Genomic DNA, 19,259 nt, shown 5'->3' on the forward strand with positions numbered 1-19,259 from the left:
CAGATTAATTTAGTGAATGAATGTTTATGATTTTCGGTGTTTGTTTTTATTGTTTGCCCCTTGCTACTTAAGATACTGCATAAAAAAGTCATATGGATTGCTTTTAAAAGATATTTGCACAGCTGTGTGAGCTCCTTGGGGCAAAAACGTCTCTGTTTAGAAAGTGCATAGCACACTGGGGTGCTCAAGGAAATAAATAATAATAATTAGTGCAATCCAGACATCATTTATCTCATTAGTAATTCTTGAATGTAAAAAAATCACATTGCAGTTATATCTATAAGGATTGTCAGTGCAAATAAAAGCTACAGGATCAAACCCAAAAGTTGTAGGTCATGTGGGGCTGAAAAATATAAATATCTTATGAGTCTCTAATTTGTATGCAATCTCATAAACCCAAAATATTTGGTGAAAGCAGCTGTGGCATGCTTGCAGAAAAACAGCAGCAAATATTGAATTATTAATTTATTTCCAAATTAAAGCTGAAATTGTGATTTCTTTTTTTTTAAAGGGAATGAAAATAACAAGAGAAGAAAAAGAACACTGTGGTTCCTAAGAGAGAATAGGGCATCAAGATATCCTTCAGAAATTAATCTTTCTAGATTATTGCTCTGCAGGAATAAATATGGGTAAGATTTCTGTCTTTTGTGAAATAATGTTGTCAGTTAGCAGGCACAATTTTTCCTTCCTTAGACAGTAAATAATGTTTGAAAAGCTGTGCTTTAAACTGTGAGTTCAGTGCTGAGAGAGTTAATTTAAATTTGATAACAAATGGCTCTGCTTTTGAAATGAATGTAACCTGGCAACTTCAACTGAGACCCCTTCATAGGGTCTCAATTATATATGCAGCTTCTTTGAGAAATAGCTTCACACATCTGACCCAAGGCCCACTATGTTGTTGTCATGAAATAAAACTATGTAGGCAATGTTTCATTTCTGTATAATCTTCACACTGGAAAACTTAACCCCCTCCCCCAACCCCGGACACACATGCAAATACATTCAAAATCTCTTATTCTGAACCTGTTTCTTATATCGTCTCTATTGCTACTGGCTGAATAAAAATATAATACATATAATCTTTGTTTCAGTATTTAACCTGTATGCTTATTTTTAAAGAATTTCAGGTCACACTCCCAGGCTACCCCAATCAAAGCAGTAGTGTGAAACCAGAGACACACAAGGGGTTAAACACCCATAACATTTCTTTTTTTCTTTTTTTCAAAATGGCTGCTTTGTCTGTGTGCATACACCAATAGCAAATGTCCTTCTGTTATTGTACAGCCAATTTGACGTGTGCAGTATTCATATGCTCATAGTGGTACAGTTTCTTACTTTTTAAACAGATAAATTGTAAAAATTGTTACAAACAGTGAATCACAAGAATAAACAGCTTTTATTTCATAAGCGATAAATTACTTCCCATTCAAATAACATGCAACACATGCTACTGACCATTATTGTTTCTATTCATTGCCTTCTGGTTTTCTTTTTTAGAACTAAATATTTAGCAGATACAGCCAGAGTTGATACGAATGACTGAATTTCTTTAATTTGCTTTTGCAGTTTCATGATGTGAAGTTAATTTTTACTCAGTTTTCACAGGCAATGAAAGCTTTGTAATGGGTACAGATATTGTTCTCCTATATAGACTGGTCATATTTTTTAAAGTGTGATCTGAGGACTGGAATATTTCCTCTTTCATGTTAACAAAATATGACATGGTATACATTCCCAGAATCACATTATTTAAGAATGTTACTGGCAAAGGATTTCTTAAATAAAACATAAAGCAGAAGCAACACAAAATAATAGCCAAGATCTTTTGTTGTTGTTGGAAAATCAACATTTATTCAAATTCTGAAAAGACTAGAAATTATAAATGATCGCTTATATTTTTATCTGAAGTAAAATAGGAGTGTTTTTGTAGCCCATATTTTATAAATTAAAAAAGACAAAGGTGCTTAAATAATCAGTATGAATAGATATTTGGCACTAATAAAACAAACTTGCTTATTAACCAAAGACAGAGTTTTTTACAACGTAAAAATGGGTATGCTTTTCCACTTATTAAAACTGTGTGTGGTTATGTAATGTAGTCAAGTATTATATGTGTTCTCCATTCAGACATAAAAATGCATGTATATAACTGCATTGTTTCAATTCATAAGTGTAAAGGAATCTAGAGTTAAACCTATAATTCTGTTACAGATTTGCTAAAATCATTTTAATAGAAATATAGAGGAATAAGAAATATATTCTAATGAAACTAGTAGTTGCACAACAAAAGCTGCTATGAAATCCTCTGTACAGCCCTGTACCAAGGCTAAGAGCTTATATTTATTCAAAGAATGTAGGTATAGTAATTAGGTCATGTAACCATAGTTTGAAAGAAATAATTAATGAAATAACTGATGAAAGAAGGAGTCTGTTTCTCTTTCTTTAACTTTCTCTAACAAGGGGCCTGTTTATAAGTTATCTAGAGGGAGCGACTAAAAGAAACAAGCAGAAGACACAGATGGTTGACAAGGACATAAATTAGCTCAGACCGATAAGAACACTGCAAACTTGCAAGACCATCACATTCCAGACAAAAGTACACCATGAGGAAGACCTACGGCCTTCCTCCCAAAGACCCCTGCCCACAATTCTTGGAAGAATTTGTGCAAGCGCGAAGGACTGATAAGCTAATTAACATATGAAGTGAGAGTATGTTAATGATTTTTGGGAAATACTATGTTTATGCATGAATAATTAATGAATATGTATGAATAAGTTTTATATGAGGTGTATGATTTTGAAGCTTGGTGTGTATTGATCGTGAGAAGACTCGCTCACGCACCCGGCCGTCAATAAAGAAGTGTCTGCTTATCTACATCACATTGGTGTTGATAAGTTTTTCATTCCGAGATTTCGGTAACAATTTCAGATACACATTTTTAATTTAATTAACCACTGGCAGCTATCTCTGCCACTCCACTGAAGTCAGTTGGGCCTCCACTTAAAGTCATTGCATCAATCCCTAGTCTAGGGGTCAGTTACAAATAAATATCATACCTGGAAATTGTGTATGTTAGAACTTTTCCTTGCCTTTGTAGAGGTAGAAGTTAAAACTTGAATACTAGCTAAATGAAAGCAAAGTCAGGTCATTACATACAGTAGCAAGAAGTTAAGCAGTGCAAAATGTAAGGCCCTCACTGTAACATTAGCTGTTCTATAATGTGCTGTCCTGTATATTTATGATGTATATTTAACCAAAAGAACAACTCTACATTGAATAATTTCTTTGAATTACATAACAGCATAAAATCCTACTGATACGTAACACATTCAAGCAACTGTTTCCTGGAGGCTGGGGCAGCAAAGCTTGACGTAAAAAATACATGAGCTTTCTTATTATAACTGTGCCTCATTAAGGTTGCATTAATCCTGGGAATCTGTTATTTAACGAGGGAATTTACAGGTTAGGGAAGGAGTTGATTCAGGTGATGCTTGAAAAGGGATGTTGTATGTCATATTTTAAGTAAAACTGTTGAATCTGAGGTCATGAAAATTGAAAAAGCAACAAGAGAAGTGGGGACCAAAGCCTTTGCTGGTTGGCTGGCACACCAAGGTCAACCCACCACATTCTACCAGCTTCAATGTCACATAGCTGTGGGTCTCACCCTGGGAGGAAGCAGACAGACTCTGCAATGTGTAATTAATAGTTTTGACATGAAAAAGTCTATAATCAAAGTCTAATCTAAGTTAGCATTCCATTACAGTTATTGTAGAGCTTCACACCTTTTGTGGTGTTTGACAATCTCAGTATAGCAAATAGATTCAACACCTGGAAAGGTGATGGAACAGCTCATCCTGGAGGTCATCTTTAAGCATGTGGAGGAAAAGGTTATCAGGAGTAGTCAACATGGATTCACCAAGGGGAAATCATACCTGACTGTGGTGGGTTGACCTTGGCTGGATGCCAGGTGCCCACCAAGCTGCTCTATCATTCCCCTCCTCAGCAGAACAGGGGAGGAGAGAATAAAATAAAAAAAACAAACTTGTGGGTCAAGATAAAGGCAGTTTAATGAAGCAATAGCGAAAGAAAACAAAAGATGTTATTCTCTACTTCCCACTAGCAGGTGATGTTCAGCCACTTCCCAGGAAGTAGGGCTTCAGTATGTGTAGCAGTTGCTCCAGAAGACAAATGTTGTAAATAACAAATGCCCACCTTCCTCCTCCTTTCTCTTAGCTTTTCTATCTGAGCAGAGGTCATATGGTATGGAATATCCCTTTGGTCACTTTGGACCAGCTGTCCTGGCTATGTGCCCTCCCAAGATCTTGCCCACCCCCAGCCTACTGGTGAGGGTGGGGGAAGGGAGGTTGGAGAGACAGCCTTGATGCTGTGGGAGCACTGCTCAGCAGTAGCCAAAACACTGGTGTGTTATCATCACATTTCTAGCTACCAAGCACAGCACTATGAGGGCTGCTATGGGGCTCAGCCAGACCCAATACACCGACCAACCTCATAGCCTTCTATGATGGAATGATTGGCTGGGTAGATGAGGGGAGAGCAGTGGATGTTGTCTACCTTGACCTCAGCAAGGCTTTTGACACTGTCCCCCATAACATCCTCATAGGTAAGCTCAGGAAGTGTGTGCTAGATGAGTGGACAAGCGAGGTGGATTGAGAACTTTCTGAATGGCAGAACTGGGAGGAGTGGCTGATGCACCAGAAGGCTGCACTGGCATTCAGCGAGACCTGGACAGGCTAGAGAGCTGGACGGAGAGGGATCTAATGAAGTTCAACAAAGGCAAATGTAAGGTCTTGCACCTAGGGAGGAATAACCCCCATGCATCAGTACAGGCTGGGGGTTGACCTGCCTGCTGGAAGGCAGCTCTGCGGAAAAGGACCTGGGAGTCCTGGTGGACAGCAAGTTGCCCGTGGGCCAGCAGTGTGCCCTTGTGGCCAAGAATGCCAATGGGATACTGGGACGCATTAGGAGGAGCATGGCCAGCAGGTCGAGGGAGGTGATCCCCCCCCTCTGCTCTGCCCTGGTGAGGCCGCATCTGGAGTACTGTGTCCAGTTCTGGGCTCCCCACTTCAAGAGGGACAGGGGACTACTGAAGAGTGTCCAGTGGAGGGCTACAAAGAGGATTAGGGGACTGAAACATCTCCCTTATGAGGAAAGGCTGAGAGAGCTGGGCCTGCTTAGCCTGGAGAAGAGAAGACTGAGAGGGGATCTTATCAATGCATATAAATATCTTAAGGGCGAGTATCAAGAGGATGGGGCCAGACTCTTTTCAGTGGTGACCAGCGACAAGACAAGGGGCAACAGGCACAAACTGAAACACAGGAAGTTCCTTCTGAATACAAGGAAGAACTTTGCTTTGAGGGTGACAGAGCACACCCTTTTTTACCTACAGAGAAGTAAGGTCTGCTCAAGTGCTCCATGTCTTGTTCTACAAGAAACATAGGAAGAGCAAAGAGACAGGAAATCAGATTGCTGTTCAATTGGCACCAATGCTTCATTTCTGCATTCCCTGTTCTACCTAGAGCTTGTATTGCAGTTCAGCTATAACTGCCCTTCCTTGCTCATTACGCTTTCTTAATGCTAGCTAATATGTATTTAGTCCTATTCAAGTTTGCAACAGAATGCTTTCAAGAACACTACACAAAAACGTTTTTCTTAAGAGTCAGTTTCTCAGAGCACTGCTGTAAAGTTTTTGTACTTATAATTACTTACTATCCAGACAAGCTACCAGACTGCTATCCAGTAACAAGCTACCCTGTTACTGATTTTATTTCCATTCTGTAGAATTCATATTCCCAGACTATTTGAAGACTAAATGCAGCTTCACTTCCCTGGTTACAGTTAGATATCTGTCTGCAGTCACAGCTAGCTTAAGGAATTTTCCTTCTAGTGAAAGTCATTTAGAGTTCTGGAAAACTTGAAGAAAGGGGGAAGGGGGGGAGAATGACAACACCACACCCACAAACCAACCAAACCACAACAACAGGGGCAAGACATACTAAGGTACCCCATAAGCAAACACCTTTCACAATAATTATTTTAATAATGAAAATAGCCTGGACAGAAAAAGGGCTCAATTATTTAATATTGGAAGCCTTCACCCTTCATTTACAAAAATAGAATTTCTTGATAGCAAATGGCAAGCATACAAATAGGTTTTCTGAGATCTGTCTGAATTAGGCTACAGGGTCAATGACTGATACAAGCCTAGAGGAAACAAAGTTTAACATTTAAAAACTTTTTTTAAAGCTTTAAAATGTGCTCAGCAGCACATTTAAGATGAACAAACTCTCACTTCACAGGCAACTATCATGTTTTAAGTAATTTGCATCTTTCTGATATTTAGTTTAATAAAGTTGTCTGGATGCTTTTTTGATATTTAGTTGGTTTAGTCTTATGAGAATTGCTACAGCTTTTGAATAACTTTGATATACTGGTATTTACAAGTGGTCATAGTTTGATACACAGTATTATTCCTACATTATTTTTAGCTATGTGGCTTGTTTCAAGTAGTAAAAAACTTCATAAATATAAAGTCATCGGAGTTGTTCCTGATAAGTTAACATTTGTTGGAGATCTTATTTATAACTCTCTAAAAGTTCAGAAGACTAGCTTTGTTCACACTGTTTTATTTTGTTCATGTTCCTCTACTCAGCTGACAAGGCTTGTTTTGGGATTGGCTGTTTGTTTTCTTTTTTTTTTTTTTCTTAATATAAGTAATCAGAAATATTTTGCCACTTACTAGAAGAAACCTAAAATTTGTTTGCTAACTAGACAAATATCATCTTTACTGGAAGCAGAAATCCAACAACAACAACAACAACAACAAAGCTTACAAATTATTCACAAGATTCAAAGTTTACTGACTTTCTAGAATATTTCTAGGTATAACACGGAAGCTTGACATTAAAAAAAATAAACTTTAACAACTTTTGTGTCTTTAATTCTACTGCTCATAGGTTTCTTAGAGATTTGCACCTAATATCACCTAAACACTTCTCTCTTCCCCCTTCTTCCCACCCCATTACTCACTATGCTACATGCAAGCTTAATGGCCAGCACATGCTGAATGATCAGCTGGCCATTATGTTGTTCTTGGATTTCTTCACTTGGGGCAATAATTTAGATCTATCCCCTCTACCCCAACTGGCTGTTTTCATAAAGCCCACAGAACTCAGTTTACTTTATGACCTCTGACTGATGGAATTAACTAACAGGTTAAACAGGCTGTGATCAGAAAGTGAAGACAGACAGACAGATGGGTAGACTGACAGCATGATCACAACCGCTTCTATTTGTAAGTTTGCCTTGCCTTCTTAAATCTGCAGCATTCATCATATTCCCAGTTTTAGAAATATTAACTTCCTAGTGCAGCAGACACTTGTTGAACTTAGCAGTGTTCTAGAATACAAATTTAATTCCACCCCTAGAAGTTCACGGTTATCCTCATCTTGCAGCAGAGAAGTTCTAACCAAGCTTTTCCAACCAAGTGAACTCTCTACATATCCTAGAACACCAGCAAGTGACGTTAGAGGAGTGGATGATGATGATGATGATGATTATATTAAGAAAACAGCTGGGAAAACTGTACTTTCACTTTGGAAAACAAACATGAAGTTAATGCTTTCCATTATACTGCTTTGAAAACTCAACAAATATGGAAGCCTCACTAGAATTAGTAGTCCACTGTTCCAACTTTAGAGATAGCCTAATTCGGGGTTTATATAGCACATATTATGTATGCATGCATGCCCTACACTTCATAGACATGAGTTTAACATTTCAATCTAATCTGTTTCAGATTGATACTTCAGACAACTTTTGAGGAAAAAAAGAGTAATGGATGCCAATAGAGCTTAAATAGCATTAAAACTGTATTACGTAAGGTGTATACACATGATTGTTACAGTTATTAAATGAAGCTAACTGATTCTAACAAGCAGATTAAGCATCTTTAAAAAAGCATGACCGGTCCTCCTAAATAATGGTCTACTTGCTCACCAGGAAGGTTTGGCACAAAGTTAAAATGTAAACCAGTTCTAATAAACAAAATACATAGCCAAGGACTGAAAGTGCTTACCTTGACTCTCCACTACTGTTTCTTACAATGTCTTCATCACTGTGCCCATTCATTGTAAATATTAAGTTTAAAAGATAAATAGAAGTCCACTCAGGTTAGAAGGCAGATGTCAAGAATCTACTTCTTGGTACTCTTTTCCAGGTGACTTGTTTACTCAACTGTTCTCTGCAGGTATTGAAGATTTTTCCCAAATTATCTAAAGTAGTAAAGGAAAATGGTGATATAACTTGAAATATTTGATGGTTGCAACTGAAAGATACTGAAAATAACTTGTCCTGTTACAACACTGAAAGGGAGTATCTACCACATTTGACATCTTCTTTTTAACTGAAAAATAGCTTTTGGTATGCCATAGTACTTAAGAACAACCAGATCTAACTTTATTTTAAAGGAAAACAGCCTCCCCAAACACATAAATATAAACTACGGATATTAAAGCCCTAAGATCTAATTAGCAAAATTATTTCATGCACAAAAACATATCAGAAGCATTTCCAGACACAGACATAATGCTTACATCCAGTTGGGGGTAGAAGCAGGAAAATAAAGACTGCCCCATTTTAAAAAAATGACTCAACTACATCAGGCTAGTAAGATCGGAGTAATCATTATTTCCTATACATCAACATTTTCAATCAGATCTCTACCGTGTGAGATGCACCTAGGAAGTTTAGGCTCACTTTAAATGGAGTGCAAGTATGAACTCACTGATAATCAGCTAAAGAGCAGCGCCTCTCACAGATTCAGTGGTGTAAAAGAGATTAGGGGCTCGCCTGCAGGTTGCCTGCCTCAAGGTGCTCTCCTCTAATACAGCCCGACCTACAGCTCATGATGGAGGCAGAGGTCGCCTCGTTCCGGAATGGAAAAAGCCCTGCCCTCAGGCACTATCTCAGACACCAGGGCCACTCCAGCCAGCAAACAAAGGCGATGACGGAAGAAAAGTGATAGGAAAGAACCCTGTAACCCCAGAGAGGCCGCAAAGCGAGGCTGGGGCCCCCGCGGCGGCGAGCTAGGCAGCTTGGTGGTTCCTCGCGGATCGGCCTCTGTTGCCCAACGAGGCCAAGCTCCGCGCAGTCTGCCCTCCCGCGTCCAGGGTGCGAACACCCTGCCACCTCTAGGACCGGCACTCCCCGGGCCCCAGGAAACATCTTTAGCGGCCACGAAACTATCTCCTTGTCGTCCACTCCCTGCTCCGGCGACGATCCTCCCCGACCACCCGCACCGCGCTCTCGCGGCCTCCCGTGATCGACCGCTCCTAAGGTGCTCCTGGGGAGAGCCCACGCGAGGGCTGCCTCCTTACCTCCCACGGGTTCACCTCCCGCCCACGGAGATGGCCCTCTGCTGGTGGCGCAACCCGCACAGGCGCCGCTCCTGGTCAAGGCTCCCCTGGCAGTATTGCTAATGCAGCCGCTGTCCTCCGTGCTCGCTTCTCCCAGCGCCCCGCCATGGCCAGAGAAGAGCGAAGGCCGCACTCCTGCCTCCCAGCCCGTTCGTCACAAGCTCCCCCCGCAGAAGAGAGCTAAAGAGGCTCAACCCCGGCTGCCCGCCTCAGCTCTCACAGCTCCCTCCTTGCCTCCCTCTTTGGAAAACAGCGAGCAGGCCCAGGAGCCCCAGCCTCGCACCGGGCATCCAACCTCTTCTTCTCAACGCCAGTCGCCTCCCCATCCATCTTCAAAAGCGACAGCCACCACACAACTCCAGACCAGGGAAAAGGAAAGGAGCCATGGCGGGCCTCTGCCTACCTGCGTGTGTGCGCCCGGCCCGGCCTCCCTAGAGCTGCCCTGGTCCGAGACGGCGCCTCACCCCACGAAGAGGTCTGTGCTGCAACCTAGGATCGGAGGCTCTCCTGCAGCCCCCACAGGGCCTGGGCCGCCGGTTCCTTACAGCCCCACGCGGCAGGCTCGCCTGCAGCCCCTACCGGCTTGAACAATAGAACCCCAAACCGGGAAGGGAAATGCCTAAGAAGTAGGTGCCGTGTTGCTCCGCCGCTGTTTCTTAAGTCCTCCCGATCACCGCCATCACGCTGCTACTCCGCTCAACCTCCTCCTCCCTTAGTCGGATGGAAACCCTGGGCGTGATGTCACTCCTGCGCCCTGGGACAGAGCGGGGAGGAGGAGGAGCAACAGCCGGGAGGGGACAGCGCCGCCGGGCCATGGCGGCTGGAAGGGCCGCTTGGAGGGGGTGGCGGAACCAAAGCAGCTTCCTTGCCGCACCGGATACTGCTGGGGCTGGGAGCAGCAGGCGCTCGCTGGCCCGTCCACCCGTCGCAGCAGCGAACGGGCGCTGGGGCCGGTGTCGCTCCTGGTGCCCGCTGCAGCTCCTGCGTGAGGGGGCAGGGGTGGGGCGCGGCCCAGCCTGAGGGGCGCCTATGACCGGCGCAGTGTGGCGGAGAACCTGGCCTTGGCCACATGTTACTGTTTAGTGTGGTGTGGGGTTTTTTTTGTTTCTGTCTAAAATCAGAGCCCCCTAATAAACACGTATGCATTTCTTGGTCTTCCTATGCGGTTACGAGTGGCATTAGGGCATATTTAGGAAGGCTTGGCATGCAGCTGCACAGAGGACACTTGCCTCCATGAGGAAGGCATTCCCTAGCTGGAGGCAGAACACTCCTCTTTTCTTCCTCTTGATATCTAACTCAAGTTGTTTCGAAGTGATTAACGAGAAAGCTGTTTGTTTAAGGTAGGTCATGCTCAGAAAAAAAAATAATCATGTAACTTTTCCTACTGCTGGAGTCTACATGTTCCCAGAGTGGCAAAAGCAAGTAGTGGCTGCTGAGCGAAAGACTGCTCTGAGCAACACAATTACACAGCCAAATGTGTTGGAAAGAGGAAGTGATTTACCTGCTTTCTCCTTTTTGGATTCCCACATATGCAATTACACTCCATCATGCTAGGGAGGATTATGGGGTCATTACTGACCAGGATGTGGTACCAGACTTGGAATTTTCTTCAGCACCCTGCAAGAACAAGAGATTGAGATTAACATGAAAATGTGGTTTGCTCATGAAGGAAGTAAAGGCTTGAAAGAAGAGAGTTATCATGTGGGTATAACAGAGCAAGGTGGCTACAGTAGCTGTCAAATCACCTCATACTTGAAGAGTTGTGTTAGCCAGGAGCCAACATCTGAGCCACAGTCAATCAGCTAGAGATGTTGGCCTAGGGTTTATGTCATGGCTGCCCCCCTCAGGGTGAGCAAGGCTGAGCAGCCAAGGCATCTGCCACCCCCTCAGCAGGACTGCAGGGGTTTCCTGTGGCTGCTACTTCAGCCCACCAAGTATTGAGATCAGCTGTTACACACAAAAAATCCATCTCCATTTTGGAACGAGACTGAAGCAGCAGAGGTTAGGTGAGGCACTTCCACTAGTCCATTTCTCAGGCACCATAGAAAAATACCTCAAATTCTCAGGAGTTAAAGACAGAATAAATGTTTTTTTCCCCCTTAGAATTAAAAAAAAAAAATGCATAAGAAGGTGTTCAGACAAGAAAACAGCTTCAAAGCTTACAAAAAAGCTGTATTAGACTATGTTCCTTCCTGAAGTACTTAAGTTTGCCTAAGTCAGCTTAATGGAGAATACTTCATTGTGATAAATAAAGATACCACAAGATCAATGGACTTTAAACTCAAGAATGTCAGAATGAAAATAACTGCTTTAAATTAAATTTAAATCGAAATTTTTAATTTAAGTTAAGGTAATTAACACTGAAACACTTTACCAAGGTGTACTGGGTGTGGCTGGGATGGAGTTAATTTTCATTGTAGCAGCCCACATGTCACTGTGTTTTGGATCTGTGGCTAAACCAGTGTTGATAACACACCAGCATTTTGGCTATTGCTGAACAATGCTTGCACAGCATCAAGACTTCCTCTTTTTCCCACTTTGCCCCCACAGTAAGTAGGCTGGGGGTGAGCATGAAGGCTGGGAGGGGACACAACCTGGACAGCTAACCTGAATTGGCAAAAGGAATGGAATATTCCATATGATGTCATGCTCGGCAATAAAAAATAAGAGAAGGTTTTGGGTGAGGTAGCCATTGCTCAGAAACTGGCTAGGCATCAATCTATTTGTGGTAAGTTGTGAAGTGATTGTCTTTGCATCACTTGTTTTTTCTTTCATTTTCTTCTTTCCTTTACTTATTAAACTGTCTTTATCTGGACCCAGAGTTTTCTTGCTTTTGCTCTTCCTATTCCCTTACCTGTCCTCCTTGGGTCAGGGATGGGTTGAGTGAGTGGACGTGTGTTCCTTAGATGTTGGATAAGGCCCCAATTCTGCAAACTTTTTCAATATTTTCAGTTTCCTGGCATTCCTCTGGTGAGTACTTAGGGCAAAGGAGTCCAGGAAGGCTGGACGTTCTTCTAGAAGGAAATCTTAAAGGAGCAGTATCAAGCCGTCCCCATGTGCTGAAAGACGAGCCAGTGGGGAAAAAGACTGGCCTGGCTGAACAGAGATTTGGCTGGAACTCAGGAAAAAAAGGAGAGTTTACCACCTTTGGAAGAAGGGGCAGGCAACTCAGGACTACAAGGATGTCGTGAGGTTATGCAAGGAGAAAATTAGAAGAGCTAAAGCCCAACTAGAACTTAATCTGGTGACTGCCGTAAAAGACAATACAAAATACATTAGCAACAAAAGGAAGGCCAAGGAGAATCTGCATTTTCCTACCCAAAAATATAGAGAAAATGTGGTGGCAAACTTTTTCCCCTTTTTCTGGGCTGTTCTATGACCCCAGGAGCTGCTGAGTAGGCCTTGGAACCTTGAGTAATGAGTTGGGCGGTTAAGCACCCCTTGACCATACCAGTAAGTCTTGCTCAGCTAAGGCAGAGAACAGCACTGTCCATACTGGAACTCCAGTTGACTGGTCAAAGCAGGGAATGAGAATGGAGACAATCAGTTATTCCCTGTGTGGAAAAATTGCTTGGAGGGGGGAATTAGAGAAAGCTGGGACCTAACAGAAGTTGTAGTATTATATAAACCTTTTCAGGGTGAAATACAGTTGCCACTTTCAAGATGGTTGGCATGCACAGAATCTACTCCATCATGGTTCCCTAGGCAACACAACCTGCTATTCTAGAGGAGCAGTGGAGGGTGGAGCAGAGTGGAGACACCACAACAAGGCTCTGCTGTACTTCTTGCAGGACTGGGAACTTGATGGTACCATACAGCTGACAAACCGCATAGCAGCTGTCAAATGGGAGATATAAGAGAAGATGACTGTTGCTGAGCCAACAACTGTGGCAAAATCATTTTCCTTAGATGAACCTTGGTCATTATAATCTCATTGTAATACTAATCCACACCTCCATCCCAAAGTTACCCACCTCCAAGGCACAACCACCCCTCACCAAGCATGTGCGTTATATTTCTTATTGGCTATGTTTTAAACAAGAAGCGAGAGAATTTTACACCAATCAATAATGAAAGTGTGTATGACTAGAGTCACTCAAGCTCCACCTGAGAGTAAAGAAAAGTATAAAAAGTGAATGGATGAGGAGAGGAGTTAAGGAAGACTCCATCGTAACTTCTGGGATCAGTCGACAGGCTGAACCTGTCTTCTCCCCCATAGGGACACCTATTGGGTAAGAACTTTATCTTATGCGCGCTAATAACTAACTCACACTAGCTGTTATTAGTGATTATAGTTTTGGCTGTATATAGTTTGGTTGTATATCACTTCAAGCTTGTTTTTTCAGACAGTCCCTATCACCAGCAATCACGAACCTTAATTTGTCACGATTTTATATGGTTTTATATACGATTTTATATATTTTATATATGGGTGTTATTCCATAAACTGTTAGTGTTAGTCCTTAGGGGGCGCTAGTAGTCACTGTCTGCAGGTAACATATTCAAATAAAGTGGGAAGACCCGCTTAGGGGTCCCCCTGATGCTGTTGGCACGTTTCCCTGAACAAGTCAGTCAAATCACCCTCCAATCCAGCAGGACTGTTCAGTGAAGGGTCCCTGGAACGGGACGCTGACAGACTGGTTGAGCACAAGGGTCTTGGCTTTCCTGGGGCGCTGATAGACAGATCAAATACTAGGGGTTGAGAAAATCTCCCCCCCCCCCCCCCCCTCACATGACACCCTGACAATCCCGGAATTCTCCTGCCGGAACATAGCCTGAGTGGTAACCTGAGTGGAATTATACCATTGTTCTTGGAATTTTGAAAAATTACCAACTCAGGTTGCAGCCAGGATGGAAATTTACTGATGACTAAAGCCAATCATCTCACAGCCTTATAAACAGCAGTCCTAAAGCGAGACCCTTTTGAACTCTCCTGGACCACAGCAGGCTGTGACCAGCATCTCCCTCTGAGCAGGATGCTGCTCAGAGTTTGAAAACCTCCAAGTTTGCGATACTAGGGGGACCGTTGCAGAAAGCCAACAATGGGGCCTGGGCTGATACCCTTGCTCCTTGAGGCTCAACACTTCATCCACTGAGGAATGCAAAGGCATTAGATGTGAGTATTTCACTGAACTCGAGGCAAACTTTTAGCAGTATACCTTTGTTATAATATATATTGCACGCTTGAAGTAGTTAGGTAATTTTTGTGATTTAAAACAAATTTTATTGATTTTCTTTGCTGCTAAAATCCTATAGAATATCTTGAATTGTGAACAATTTTTTTCTCTCTCTCTCCCCCGTTTAGATACAAACCAGTGACCAAGTCTGAGACTAAGATTGGATCTAGCCACACCTAAAATCTGTGAGAGTTTAGAAAGCAAGGGGGTCCGCTCTAAACCTTGTGACTCAATGGGAGGATCTCCTTTACCCTCTTATGCCTTTGATCTTTATAAACTATTTCCAACTCTATTCTGATTTGATTCCAACTTGATTTATCTCTCTTCATTTACTCCATGTAATACGTAATAGAGTGAACCTTGCCATTGAATCTTGTGCAGTCACATTTCCACAAATTCATATTAAACCTCTTTCACTCAAACTCTTTGGTGGTAATTCTTTAAGCGATCTGACCTAAACCACTCCTTTCACAACTGAAAATCAAATTAATTCTCAGCCAAAATGTGAATGAAAAGGTTTGATTGTTTTTTTCTTCTTTCTGCCTGAAAGCTGAGTGCCCATAAGGTGATAATCATAGAATCATAGAATCATTTAGGTTGGAAAAGACCTTTAAGATGACTGAGTCCAACTGTTAACCTAACACTGCCAAGTCCACCTCTAAACCATGTCCCTAAGTGCCATGTCTACAGTCTTTTAAACACCTCCAGGGGTGGTGACTCAACCACTTCCCTGGGCAGCCTGTTCCAATGTTTGACAACCCTTTCGGTAAAGAAATTTTTCCTAATATCCAGTCTAACCCTCCCCTGGTGTAACTTGAGGCCATTTCCTCTCAAACAAATAATGTTTTTGGTTTTCGTTAGGTACTTATCATGAATGTATCAGACTTCAGCATCTTGTCTGTTTTTTACATTGTTTCTTTCTCATATCACCAATATATTGTTCAAAACAATATCAGTAATGTCTCTTAATTTGTTGTTTCAAATTCCAATATGGATGGTTGTTGTGATTTAACCCCGGCCAGCAACCAAACACTACCGGCAACCAAACCTCGCACAGCCACTTGCTCACTCCCCCCCACCCGGAGGGGTGGGGAGGAGAATCAGAAAGGAATTTAAAACTCGAGGGTTGAGATAAGAACTATTTAATAATTTAAACAGAATAAAGATATAAACCCAACAGTAATAACAATAACAATAACAATAACAATTAGGATGGAAAGGTGGGGAAAAAAGGTAAAATCCAAAGGAAGGGAAAAGGAAAAAAACAAGTGATGTACAGTACAACTGCTCACCACCCACTGACCGATGCCCAGCCAGTCCCCAAGAAACGAGAAATGATCCCCCCCCAGCTAACCCTCCAAGTTTATATACCAAGCATGACGTCCCATGGTATGGAATACCTCTTTGGCTGGTTCAGGTCAGCTGACCTGGCTGTGTCCCTTCCCAGTCTCTTGTGCCCCTCCAGCACTCTGGATGGCAAGGCCCAAGAAACCAAAAAGTCCTTGACTTAGTATAAACATTACCCAGCAACAACTAAAACCATCAGCGCGGTTATCAACATTGTTCTTATATCATATCGAAAACACATCACTGTACTAACTACTAAGAAGAAAATTAACTCCATCCCAACCAAAACCAGGACAGTATCCATCCCTTATTCCATACCATTTACGTCATGCTATGTTCTCCAATACATCATCCTCACTTCTCCTGTCCTATATATAAAATATAAATACACAGATATCATTCCCTTAGTCTATGGACCATCCCTCTAAAATCCATTAAGTTAATTTAGTCCATGATGTTGGGCTCCATCTGTTATAACTGTCTCTCTGGGCAAGGAGGATGGTACGAGGTGTTGGACTGTTCCATGTTGAAGCCAGTTCAAGTCCTATTACAGCTGCACTGATCTGGTTTCACCAGTCAATCTTTGTTGGTGTGGCAGTTGAAGAAAAAAATAAGGTTCAAATCTTCCAATCTAGAGATGGTAGAAATGGATGCCACAAGATTATCCAGTGTCTCCAGGGCGTGGGTTCAAATTCTACCATTATCACCAAAGACAATATACAGCATTATGTAACAATAAACATCACTTAATTTATTGACTGTTTTCACCCAAAATCAAATCCCCTTGAGGCACACATGAACTTCCCCATCTTCCCGCATTACCCACCAAGTGCTCCCAGGCCCTTGAGCAAAAACAATCCCACGAATGGGTTTGCCTTTGCCTGAGGCAGGAATGACCCAAACTGTCTTCCCAAGCATATTTTTCAGGTGCACTACAGGAACTTTATCCCCCTCTACAGTACGCAAAAGATTTGACTGAGCAGGACCAGCTCGAGTAGCAGATCCTCTGGTATTAACCAACCAGGTAGCCTTTGCTAGATGTTTATCCCAATGTTTGAAAGTTCTACCACCCATTGCGAACAACTGCAGAACAGCAGGGACTGCATAATTTGAATCTTCCACGAGATGATCCCCGGTTTGCTCATGGGCCTGATCTGTTGATGGGTCTTGGGCAGTATGCCAATCCTCAAGTTCAAGCTCAGTGGCCCACCATAGTATTAGATCAGGTAAAAAATGTAGGCATGCAAGCCATATTGAAAACTGCACAATTAGCAGAGCCAAAACAGCGTTATACGGCAATTAAGCAAGGTCCAAAAGAACCATTTTTGCCATTTGTAGAAAACTTGCAACATGCTGTTGCTTCTCAAGTGTTTGACCCTCACCTGCGTGACATGCTAGTAAGGCAACTAGCCAAAGATAATGTTAATATTGATTGTCAAAAAGTAATAGAAGGATTACCAGGTGAACCCAGTTTAGAAGCAATGATATCAGCCTGTGACAAGGTGGGCACCGTGGAACACAAACTAACAGTACTAGCTGCTATGCAAATGAAATGTTATTCTTGTGGTAAATTAGGACATCGTAAACAGGACTGCCCCTCCAAAAAACAACAAGCGCCACGACCTAAACTGTCCTCAGCGATGATTCCTTGTCTTCGCTGTGGAAAGAAAGGGCATTTTGCAATACAATGTAATTCTCGTTACAATAAAGAAGGTTTTCTCCTACCACGCCAGGGAAACGCTCACAAGAGCGCGAGGAGGTGCGCAATGACACAAGTACCTCAGGTTGTTATACCAACCGGCCAGCCTTATGTGACCAATTATCAGGGAGGACCCAGGGATCAGCAGGGATGGATGTATACACCAGTGAATCAGTAACCCTAACCAACCATGGAGTGTTTAAGGTCCCTTTGAATGCTCAGGGGCCAATAGGGAAAGGCCTTAGTGCCTTACTAATAGGTCGATCTAGTACTACTTTACAAAAATATCCAAGTACATGTCGGTGTTATTGATGCAGACTTTACAGGTCAAATATGTGCCTTAGTTTCTACACCTGTGCCTCCTGTTACAATTCCAAAAAATACACGCCTTGCTCAACTTGTGCCTTTTGTGAGTTGTGTTCCCAGAACAGAGCCTAGGTGGTGGGGTGATGAAGGATTCGGCTCCACAGGAAAACCTCACGTATGTTGGACACAAGAGCTATCTTCACAACGACCCAACCTGACCTGCACCTTGGCGTTATCGGGAGGCACTCCTGCAGAAGTGAGACTGAGCGGTCTTCTGGATACCGGAGCAGACGTAACTGCCACCAAAGACTGGCCACCTCAATGGCCTCTGGTAAATAATGCAGCAGGAGTTGTAGGTCTGGGGGGCGTGACTAATAGCTACTTGTCTGTAAAACCTATACAGATCAAAACGCAAGAAGGACAGACAGACTGCCACCATCTGCCCATACGTTGCCACCGCACCGTTTACTTTGTGGGGTCAAGATTGTTTAGGACAATGGGGAGTTCGTATCACCACGGATTTTTAACTGGGGCCACTGTACTGCAGGGAGTGAAACAGCCTACCCTTGGTCTCACTTGGTTAACTGACATGCCAGTATGGGTAGATCAGTGGCCCCTGCCCCAAGAAAAGCTGTATGCCCTGCATGAATTAGTTACAGAACAGTTACACGCAGGCCACATTGAAGAATCACATAGCCCATGGAACACTCCTGTAGTTGTGATAAAAAAGAAGTCTGGTAAATGGCGATTATTGCATGACCTGCGTAAAGTCAACGCAGTGATGGCCCCTATGGGGGCCTTACAGCCAGGATTGCCATCTGCCACCATGATACCAATGGACTGGGACATTTTAGTTATTGATCTGAAAGATTGTTTTTTTACCATTCCTTTAGATCCAAAAGACAAAGAAAAGTTTGCTTTTACAGTACCATCTAGAAATAATTCTGAGCCCACAAAACGGTACCACTGGACCGTGCTGCCTCAGGGCATGAGAAACTCGCCAACCATTTGTCAATGGTTTGTGGCCCAAGCCCTGAGCTCTGTGAGAGACAAATACAAGGATGTTTACTGTTATCATTACATGGATGACATTCTGCTGGCAGCACTGTCAACAGAACTGCTGGACGTAGTTGGAAAAGCTGCCAGACATAGCTTAGCAGAGTTTGGATTGGTTGTAGCTCCTGAAAAAGTTCAGAGACAAGAGCCTTGGAAATATCTGGGCATGGATGTGATGAAAAGAACTGTGTCTCCACAACCTATCAAATTAAAATTGGACATAAAGACTTTGAATGATG

The 19,259-nt window shown here is 42.6% G+C and overlaps 1 long non-coding RNA gene across 1 annotated transcript; it reads right to left on the minus strand.

Annotated features, from left to right (window-relative positions):
• Positions 1–6,960: 6,960 nt before the first annotated feature.
• LOC121080475 lies at positions 6,961–10,574 on the minus strand. The gene is made up of 2 exons (XR_005825376.1): positions 9,839–10,574; positions 6,961–8,292 (listed from the first exon to the last, which is right to left on the minus strand). It is a non-coding gene; the product is annotated as an uncharacterized LOC121080475 (long non-coding RNA).
• Between the last annotated feature and the right edge of the window lie 8,685 nt (positions 10,575–19,259).

Source organism: Falco naumanni, chromosome W (genome assembly GCF_017639655.2).
Source record: "Falco naumanni isolate bFalNau1 chromosome W, bFalNau1.pat, whole genome shotgun sequence".
In the NCBI taxonomy this organism is placed as follows: domain Eukaryota; kingdom Metazoa; phylum Chordata; class Aves; order Falconiformes; family Falconidae; genus Falco; species Falco naumanni.